This window comes from Tamandua tetradactyla, chromosome 2 (assembly GCF_023851605.1).
Source record: "Tamandua tetradactyla isolate mTamTet1 chromosome 2, mTamTet1.pri, whole genome shotgun sequence".
Classification (NCBI taxonomy): domain Eukaryota; kingdom Metazoa; phylum Chordata; class Mammalia; order Pilosa; family Myrmecophagidae; genus Tamandua; species Tamandua tetradactyla.
Genome location: NC_135328.1, coordinates 90,020,287 through 90,030,661, shown reverse-complemented (window position 1 = coordinate 90,030,661; position 10,375 = coordinate 90,020,287). Strand labels below are relative to the sequence as shown.

General features: G+C 38.0%; 1 long non-coding RNA gene across 2 annotated transcripts; it reads right to left on the bottom strand.

The window, feature by feature from the left end:
• Window positions 1–2,762: 2,762 nt before the first annotated feature.
• On the bottom strand, window positions 2,763–10,076 carry LOC143661041 (uncharacterized). 2 transcript variants are annotated; one of them, XR_013164394.1, is made up of 3 exons: window positions 9,979–10,076; window positions 8,734–8,936; window positions 2,763–2,892 (listed from the first exon to the last, which is right to left on the bottom strand). It is a non-coding gene; the product is annotated as an uncharacterized LOC143661041 (long non-coding RNA). The 2 variants fall into 2 exon arrangements; XR_013164395.1 differs by having other exon boundaries at window positions 8,758–8,936.
• Between the last annotated feature and the right edge of the window lie 299 nt (window positions 10,077–10,375).

Here is a 10,375-nt window from a genome sequence, read left to right as displayed (position 1 = left end):
ATTCCTGTCACATTTTACTTACCATGTTCTTGATGCTTATTTAATGTAGCCACATTGAGCAAAGAGGCTCCCCTTGCAATTGTTCTGCGTTCACATTAACCTTTTAGAGCTAAATAAGATGCAATTGGGGGTGATTTTTGTACCTGAGAGGATATTTGGTAATGTCTAAAGACATTTTTGTTGTTAGCACTGTCAGTAGTGGACTGGGGAGAACTTCTGGCATCCAATGGTAGAGGACCTAGATGCTGCCAAACGTTCTGCAATATTCAGGACAGCTTCTTCCCATGACCAAGAATTTCTGTCGAAAAATGTTGAAGATGCCAAGTTTTGGAATCCCTGTTCTCATGTAAGGGTTCTTAACTTAGGGTTCATTTTGGTCTTTGGAGATCTGTATATTCCATGAAAGTTATGCAGGATTTTATGTGTGGTGAGGTTTCTCTTCCTGGGACAGTCCGTGACTTGTATCAGATTATGACGGAGGCCCATGCTGTCTGTGGTGAATAGGGTAGATTGGCATTGGTTTCAAGCTTCTTCTGTTGCACCTTTCTGCATTGTGGAGGCTAGATGGCTAAAATCTACATTTATCCAAATCCCTTAAAGCTAGGACCAGATGTACATTCAGTTTTTCCAGGTATGGGCACTAGCCTGAGATTTGGAAAGCTGAAGTGAGGGAGGGCATGTTCCTGGTGTCTTGGCTGTCTTCTGCTGGTGAGTGTGTTGGTGGTCATGTTGGGTTTTTCTGCTTCGTCCTTTCAGGGACCAGTCGAGAGGCTCACGGGAGCTAAGGAGCACTGTGGTGGCTGTGGCAGTGAAGGCAGTGGTTTCCTGGTCCTTGTTCACTGTTATGAGAAGGTGTTCTTGAAACCCGTACTTCCAGAAACAACCTTCTTATTCTCCAACTTTGTGACAGAAGCAGAAATAGTACCTCCCTTGAGGTTCTATTGAATATCTATTTCATGTAACTGAATACTGATACAGCCCTAAAAGGTTTAGAACTGCTGATTTGCTGGGCTCCTGACCTGATGGGGCTCTAATTCTTTTTTTTTTTTTTTTTTCACTATAAACTACTCATTTACTCATGTAATTCACTTCACTGTAGGCTGCTCATTATCAAGATGCCCTTAATATCTGAATCAAGTGCCATTCAAAAATGTTTGACCTAGTGCACCAGTAAGCTTGCCATTAGGGAGAACAAGAGAAGATGGTAATTCAGTGTTAAGCAAATTTCACTGCTATGAAACTATTACTGTGTATGCAAGTAATAATGCAATATTAACACTGAAAAGGGCCTTTAACACTGTTTAGTCCAGTCCTTTTCAAATATGGAAATTTGTGGAGCATTTTGATCATCACAATGACTGCAGAGTGCTACTGCCATTTAGTGCCCAGAGGCCATGGATGCTAAACATCCTGTCAAGTGTAGGACTGTCCTATACCACAGCAATCACTCTTTGCTCCCTAGTGTTCATAACATCTTGTTGAGGAACACCAGCCCAATCTCCATATTTGACAAAAGTTGAAAGTGAAGCACAGAATAATGAAGTGATTTGCCCAAATATACAAAACTCATAGAGTAAGACTAAAACTCAGGCCCTGTAACTAGAGACAGAAGTCTACCCTCATTACAGTAGAAGAAGTTGTCCACGGTTACCAGTTGGCGTAGGGAGCCAGGAAATTGGTCTGATAATGAAATTAAGAAGAAGCACAAGAACCAATGGTCAGGTTGTTATTTTGCTTTGTTTTGCATATGGCCAGAGTAAGTTCTGATTGCTCAGTACCTATGTTGAACCAATTACTAAATGTTTTGTGTATCACCCCTGATTTAGAGAATCTTACCGAAGACAAAAGTGAATGGAGAGAAACTCATTTGGCATGTTTCTTCATTCCCAGCATGGCTACCACATCTTGAGATGCTTGTTTTTCAGTGCACACAGGGATTTTTAAATTATCCTTCCTTGTCATGTTTAATTGCAAGCAGTAACCCACTTGTTATTATGCCCCCAAAGGGTATCTTACTTGCTGTAGATTTTTGTCTCTGCCATTATATTTTTCTTTCTGAGGTTTTCTAGATTAAACTAGAAAGTTTTGCAAATGTGTTTGAGACTCTTGATCTGTCCCCAGGTTTCCTGGTGCAAAATTAATTGTGTAGGGATCAGTGATTAGTTCTTAGACTGAAAAGGAATATTTCCGAGTTGAACAGAAAGAAGATTTAAGGAGTAGGTTTGCCTTTTTCCAGCATAGCATTCAACTATAATCACCTTTTTTTAAGACTCAGGCTCCTGAATCTTTTTGAATTTCATTGTAAGCTCGATGTTTACTCCTTTGATAATTTCTAAAATGTGGGTACTAGAAACAAGATAGGTAATTAAACTAGAAATTAGGACATATTAAGTTAAATCTTGAAATCTTGACTTTATTCCTGTACCTAAGGGCAATAATAACCCATACTTCCTGTAAGAATAAACTGCTTCTTGGCATGGACAATGTCTTATTGCTTCCTCTCCTGCACAAAGTAGGCATTCATAAATTTGTTTATTCAGTCATCAAATATTTATTGAGTACTTACTGTGTAACAGACACTGCTAGGTATGGGGTAAAGTGGTAAAGAAAACCAAATTGTGCTTGCCTTCAGGGAACTTGTATTCTGGTATAATAATTGTATATTCAACTAAAGTGATTAACCACATGGGAGCATTACAAGGATAAATGAGAAGGAAAATAAAAGATCTCAGTACAATGACCCAAGTCCACAATAGTTTATAGTGCTTTTTATTGTAATTATTTATGGTTTTTAGGTGAGTCCTCTGCAGATATTTTCCAACTGCCCTCCTGAGTACATATATAACAGCCAGTCTCCTGCTCTAGATCACTGTCAGTTCTGCCTCCCAGCTCCTGGTCAAAATGGGAAATAGAATGAAGAAACGTACGCAATTATGAAATATCAAGAGTAAACTTATGATACCCCAATCAGACTGACACCTTGGCTGCAGATCATACACTTAAATAAATTACATCAAATTTGTATTAATTTTTCCATTCAGGTAATGAAAATCATAATGCATATATATTACCTCTTCCTCCTCTTGTAGCTGGAAGGATTAATGGGGAACTAGATTAGAAGTTTATTAAGCACGTAAAATGTAGGCTTTCTTGGTGGGTAAAGCACTATGATTATGAGAGCTGCTGCATCAACAATAACGCCACAGAAGCAGAACATCAGACGAAATGATGCTGACTCTTTGCTTCATTTGAAACTTCATGAGCGGGGGTGGAAGAGTCCACGTACATCAAATAGGAAAAAAATAAAATGAATAAAGACTGAAGAAACCCAAGAGTTGCAATTAATAAGAAAAATAATGCGGTGCTTAGAAGCCATTTGAAACACAAAGAAGAGCATACTATAGGACATTGTGTGGCATAAAGTATAGTCATAGCAACAGAAATTTGCTCTGCAATAGGAGAGATCTAGCGTTGTTTGAGAAAAGAGAAGGCCAAGCCTGGCCCACAACACCATGTACTAGGGGACTTTGGTCCAGTCTTTCACTATCTCTAGGTTCGGCTTTCTCATCAACCCAATACTGATACCTGCCTTGGTCCTGAAAAATTGTCTTGAAGACTTGTAAGAAAAAAAAGATATGGAAAATGAAAGAGTTTTGTATTGTTTCCCATGCAGCAGTGCTGACCACATAGTAGGTACTCGATAACCTGAATCGAGTTATCAGTGATATGTAGGAGCACTGCCTGATATACAAATATAACAGTCTGTGCTACTTTACAGATGACACAGAAGGGACTCCAGTGAGACATTCAGGAGGTAAAATATGTTCCATTGAATAACTCAATGTAGAAAGTGAATGAGAAGGATAAAGCTAGAATGACTAGCAGGTTTATGACTTGGGCAGGTGGCAGGTGGTTGGGTAGACTGCAGAGATGGGAAACCCAGGAGAAGGAGCAAATTTGAGGATATCTGGTTAGTTCAATTTGGGCTTATCTAAGCATAAGGCATGCTCATCTTCCTAGACTGATTTTAGTCTTCTTTAATTCTATTTTTTATCTTTTTGCATGGGCAGGCTCTAGGAATCGAACCCAGGTCCCCAGCATGACAGGCAAGAATTCTGCCAGAGCCACCATTGCCCACCCAGTCTTCTTTACTTGTATAATCATTTTAGGTAGTTTTATTCACTAAAACAAGACACTAAACCTGGTAGGTCTACTCCTCATGAGTGAGTGGTCTTAGGTCCCTGCAAGCAAACAGTCCCTGACCTGAAAATGCTCCAAAGTCAATGCTCTTGCCTTCTAAATGCATTACCCAAGAAAGAGTTGCGAAGGCAAACAAGCACAAAGAAAAACAGGCATATGGAGAGAGAATGGGGCACAAATACATTCCCTCAAACATTTTACATTTTCATTTCAAAGAGAAAGCACGAGGTCATAGATTTCAAGGTTAACGTGTTTGAATGTGAGTGGGTAGAGAGTGCTTTTGCTAAAAATACATCTGGTGAGAGAAAAGATGATCCTTGCTTCTGTCACGCTCATTTTATTCATAGCCATTATTTCCTTTAGTGGAATGTTCCTATATAAATGGACAGACACCTGTCCAAATGACTTTGCTCAGGGGATTAGAGTTTTTTAGGTCCTTATTGCCCTTGTAGGGATGATAAAAGCTAGAGGCACATTTACCAAATACCTTTTTCAGTTGACTGAGACCTGTTCAAAGGCCAAGGGAGGGAAATAAACGGCTAAAGGCTGTTATAACTTGAGGTGTGTAGGGTCCTGGGAAAGAGATCTTGGCGCGGATCTGTATCAGCTACCTTGTTAAGCAAGGAGTATTCTCACTGCTTTCCTGATTGTTTCAAGACGTTGCATTAAGGTTTTTGGTGCCAGTTAGCCATTACCACTTAATCAGGTCTTCCAGCTGAAATATTTGTCAGCAGCTACAGAGAAGAATCAGCTTAGGTTTGCAGGGACATTTCCATACCTGCTCTGAGCCCAGAGATCAGAACTCATTAGAATGCAGAAGCCTTGGAAGAATGCCTTCTATTGCAGATGACATTTTATCACCCAGAATGATTGATGTGTATGCAAAAAGGGTCTTCAAAAAGTCTTGCCTGAACAGAAGCCCTGGACTACCCCAGCTTCTTGGCCGCTCCCTTGTCCCTAGCTGTTGGTTTTAGATTGCTGTTTCTCTGCTTGGTTGTGATTGCTTATTTCAAAAGCGCAAGACTGCTCTGTGTTTTGCTTTGGTTTGTTTTAAGCTAACTGGAACTTTTGAAGCCGGTCGGCCTTCTGAGAACTTAGCAGTTGTGAGCAAGCTATAAAGAATGTACCTGAAAGGAGGCACAATTAAATATAAAAGAAAAAAAAGGCAGTATCTTTTCCCCCATTCTTTCTGCTAAACAAAAGACAGCATCATAACTTCTCTGGAAGTGGGATAGGGTGTAAAGAGTGGGAAAGGATAGAAAACCAGGCCCAGCTCCCTGCCTCCCGGAGAAGAACTCACACCTCTAACACCCTCGGTTGCTGATTCATGTCCCTGCTACACTGCATGAGAAAAGAGCCACTTAGGGGCTGAAGGAGGATTTCAAGTGAGAAAGGGAAGGTGCTTCCCTGGCTCATGCTTTGTCTGTGTTGGAGCCATTAACAGTGTTAACCGAGTAAAGCAACTACTAGGCACAGCTGCTTTATTCCACATACATGCTGATCCACCCAATTTCTACGGCTCTCTAACAGTTGTTCTGGGCTCATAAAGGACGTTTGCATAGATTGTTCTAATTTTGATTGGCACTGGAGTGTAGGATTCTGACCTCCCCACAAACGGCGTTTTTCCAAGGGGAAAGATGGTAAATAGAATATTTCCCTCCTCTTCCCTCCCCTTTGTGGCCCACATTGGCTGGGCTGAATTGCTTGGAGACCCATTTCATACTCTATCTTCCTTTCAAAGTGGCTGCAACATTACAACTCAATTACCATATGGCAATATTTAGAAATGCTCTGAATAAATGAAAGCAAACAAGCACATAAAGTCACACACATACACACACTCATATAAATTTCTAGCTGAAAAGCTAATCTATTGAAAATGGAATACTAAATTGGTAGTTCCTTATTGCTACCCAGGACAAATATGAGGATAACAAATCATTACACATTTCTTGGCACCATTAAAATTCATCCTAATGCAATCTGGAATAAATCTAAAATGTTTAAGATATCATCTTTACTGCTTTCAACCCAGAGCATACTGATGGTTTGACTCAGTCTATTTTGAGAAAAATTTGTTGCCTTCCAAAGTTGTTGAAACTTAATTCTTTATTGCAGTGGTTCTTTATTTTCTTTATCTTCTCATTAGGACCAAAAAATACAAACCAGAATTTGCTTACTACAGGAGTCGTGCCTAGGCATGTCTGGAAAGTCTTGGAGTCTTGGGACACTTCACTATAAAGGGGAGACCTCGATAGCCTGCACTTCCTGACTAGACTCTAGAGTATCAGATTTGTCACAGAATTCAGATCATCTAAACCTGCATCTATGTTGTCCCTTGAATTAAATATGTCAAGTAAGATGGCAATTAGAGTAACCATAAAATACCCCTTTCTCAGGGCTTGGATTGGAGAATCATGTGGTTTTATGTGGTGGTAGGAATCTTTTGTTACACTTGAATGCTTTTGAAAAACATCCAGCCAAGCTATGATCCTCAGGTTAAAAGTATTGATATTTAAAGATGTTTGTTGAAATACAATGCATACATAAAAATCCACATCATTTATGGGGTTACAGTCTCTTCACAGTGAAATGTAGAGCTGCAGTGGTCTTCTGATCTCTATTAAGAATTTTATATAATAGTGGTCTATAATTATTATGAATTGTTATTATAATACAGTCGTTAAATAGAAGGTGATTTTCTTGATCTACCATCTGTCCTGCCTGCCCTCTGAATGGATTTTGTTTTATTTTATTTTTTTCAGTGGGGAGGAAGGGGAGACATTATTTTGTCTCTTCCTATCAATTGACACTTTATGAAATGCAGTGGGGCTAATTTTTATGTTATGAGTTCTTGTTCTTGAACTACTTGCTTTTCCTAAAGAGGGCCAGGATTAGGATAATGCAAGAGGTGCCTAACATACACATTTAAATTGGCACTCACCCTTAGGCCATGCAAGTCACAGCCCTGCTCTTAAATGGAAGGATCCACTTTCAAGAAATGCCACCTAACGTCTCCATTCCTGACTCTTGTCAGAGTAAAATTTTAATGGCCTGCTATTTGATTCTTAACAAAGCCTTGCTATGAGGGTGATATTTATGAAGGACCAATCAAAATATCGGCTGTTCGCTTCTCATTTAGATGCTACATTTTCTCTTGTTGCATCAAGTTCTACTCTAAGAATAACACAGAGTTGAACTCTTCTTAGCAAAGCTGCTTTCATAATTGTTTCTTATTGAGTTTTCATTTATTATATATTATTCTTATATATCTATAAGATGTTTCTTATAGAATACTCAGTGCTTCCTAAATTATTTTAGAATTCATTGCTAGGGAAAAAAATGGATCCCTTTTCACATAATTAATTTTAGGCACTTGTGCACATTCTCTTTTTGGCTTTCAGGATGTTCAGATCCAAATTTGAAACTTATCTCTAACATCTAAGTAAATCCCAGGTAGTGTGCCTTTTATTCATATGTTTTAGCCATGATTGTTTCGATTAATTGATTTTTTTTAGTTTTAGTTTAAATTAAAAATAAGAATACTTAACTTTATTGAATGCTTACCACATGCCAGGTATAGTCCAAACACTTATTGGGGATTATTCCATTTAATCCTCACAATTACCTTAATGTTTTACAGATGAGGACACTGAAGCATGGAGTAATTTAATAATTTACCCAAGCTCATGCAACTAGGAAAAGAACAGTCACAATTGGAACCCAGACAGTCTAACTCCCAACTCAATAGTTCTAGCCAATACCTCTGTCACCTATGTCTGAATGCATTAATAGAACCTTATTTTTTCTGTCTTTTTACAAAACATCTCAAATACTCTGAGGGGAGAGAGAGCAAGAGAAATCCATCTTTGTATTTATTGTGAATTTTCTTCTGCCCCTAGTTTATATTTAAAATGCGAGTATTATTTAACTCTTTGGCATCTCTCTGCTGTATGCTTTCATCATTCACTTTTTATTTGAGCAAATTCAAACTTACACAGAAGCTGCAAGAATAATACAATGACCACTTTACCTTTCACCTGGATCCATTAATTGTTAACATCTCTGCTATCTTTGCTTTATGAATTTTATTTACTTCGATTTATTATTATTTTCTAAACTATTGGAGAGGAACATGTCTTGACCCTTTACACTTGAATAGTCAAAATGTATCCCTTATGAATAAAGACTTTCTCTTATAACTGGTGATTATCAAATTTAAGAGATTGATAGAGTGATATGAATTAATATAAGTCCACATTCAAATAATGCCAGTTGCCCCAAATGTCCTCTATAGCATTCATCTCTTTCTTCCTTTTCCTTCCTTTTCACGCTCCTTCCTTTCCTTCTTCTTTCTTCCACTTGTCCTTCCCTTCTCCCTTTCTTTCTCTCTTTCCAATTCTCTCCCACTTCCCTCTCCCCCAGATATAATAGAGGGTGATGTGTTTAGTTGTCATGCCTTGTAATGGGCATTAAATATCCACAATATATTTGGATATGTATATAATGTTTGAGCATAAAATATCCACTAACTTTTACTTCCTCTCTCGTTCAGACCTGCCTTCTTCTAATTTGGACCTCCAAGCCTCTGTACTAGCCTTCTCCTTTCCTTGTTTCCAAGTGCTTTTTGATCTATTTGACATTGAAGTGTGGAGGTATTCCCAAACTTCAGGGCCTCCTCTTCTTCCTGGAGAAGGATTCCCTTTTCCTGTTTGGTTTCTTGAAGCAGCTGGATCCTTCGAGGTTCCAAGCATTTAAAAAATCATCAAAAGAAACATACATCAAGAAGTCAAAGTTAATTTTTTTCTCCTCACATTCTCATTGGTAAATCTTCTGACCTCTAGCATTCATCATATTTGATAGCTTTTAGCCAGTTAAGATCAACAAACCCAAAAGCAGAAGGAGTGTGATTTTAAAATCAAGTGTATTACTGAGTAGGAGTTTTTGGAGCATGAGTTTCTGAGCATGAATATATGTAACACTTAAGAGGGAATCTTAATAAAAAGAATCATCAAATCAGCATATCACTGTATTCAGTATTTATTTGAAAACTTATCTTTGAATTTTGAAGCAGCCAGAGTAAAAACAAAAAAAGATCCTAAAAGTGAAAACATGGCCATTCAGTAAGTTCCCAGATGGCATATCCAATAGTTCTTTCAATGCTTATATTTACGTTTAAACCCGTTAAGCTAGAGATGCAACCAATGCAAGGATCAATCAATTTTTGGTCACCCTCCCTTCCAACAAATAGTATTTTCTATTCACAAAAGATTATTTTGATACCTAAGATTATATGTTTAATCATTTTACAATATAATGTAAGTAACATTTTAAAAAATTTCCTTTGCCATCAGTTAGTTGAATATTTTAACACTCTAATTTTAAGACTCTTTCTTTCCACCCCCAATCTCCAAGTCAAATACTTAATGATCTATAAATATTTAGAAAGCTCTAATGGAGTACACTATTAAAAGCAAACCTATAAAAAAAAGTCTGCTATTATTTGAATAATCTCCCCTAATTTATCTCTTTGTAAGTTTGTGTACATGAAGAATTTTCTTAAACAGAATCTAATCCTCACCTGTCATTTGATTATGCTCCCCCATCCCCACCATAAAAACTGATTGTGAGATAAAGGGGCAAATCTATTAAAATGACTGAGAGTGCTGGAAGGATGATAGGAAGAGGCAAGGGAAGTCTTTTGATAAACAGCATTGTTTAGGGAACTACAAACATAACTGCTAATAATTAGCCCCCAACTAGTTGAGTCTACTTTACCTGAGTTTTTCATATTTGTCTTTGAGTTAGGGTGAGAGGGCGCATTTGCTCACGTAGTCCGTAGGAAAGCCTAGTGATCTGGAAACCAGAGGCTCTGGTCATGTCACTAATGAGCTTTGTGACTGTGAGCTAGAGGTTTCACCTCTCTGGAATTCCATTTCCTCTTCTTCAAAGTGATGGGCTGGATGGTCTCTCCAGGATTAATTTACAATCCATGACTTCGAAGGACAGCAGATGGAAGCATGAAACTATTCATTTGAATATTTTGATCGATATTTATACTCAAACAATACCTTTTCTTTTTATATTGATTTATCTTTATTTTTCCGATGGCTTGCCAATGTTCTTCTGGATTTGGATCCTAGTAAGAAGGACTTGAATTATAGTTATAGGAAAA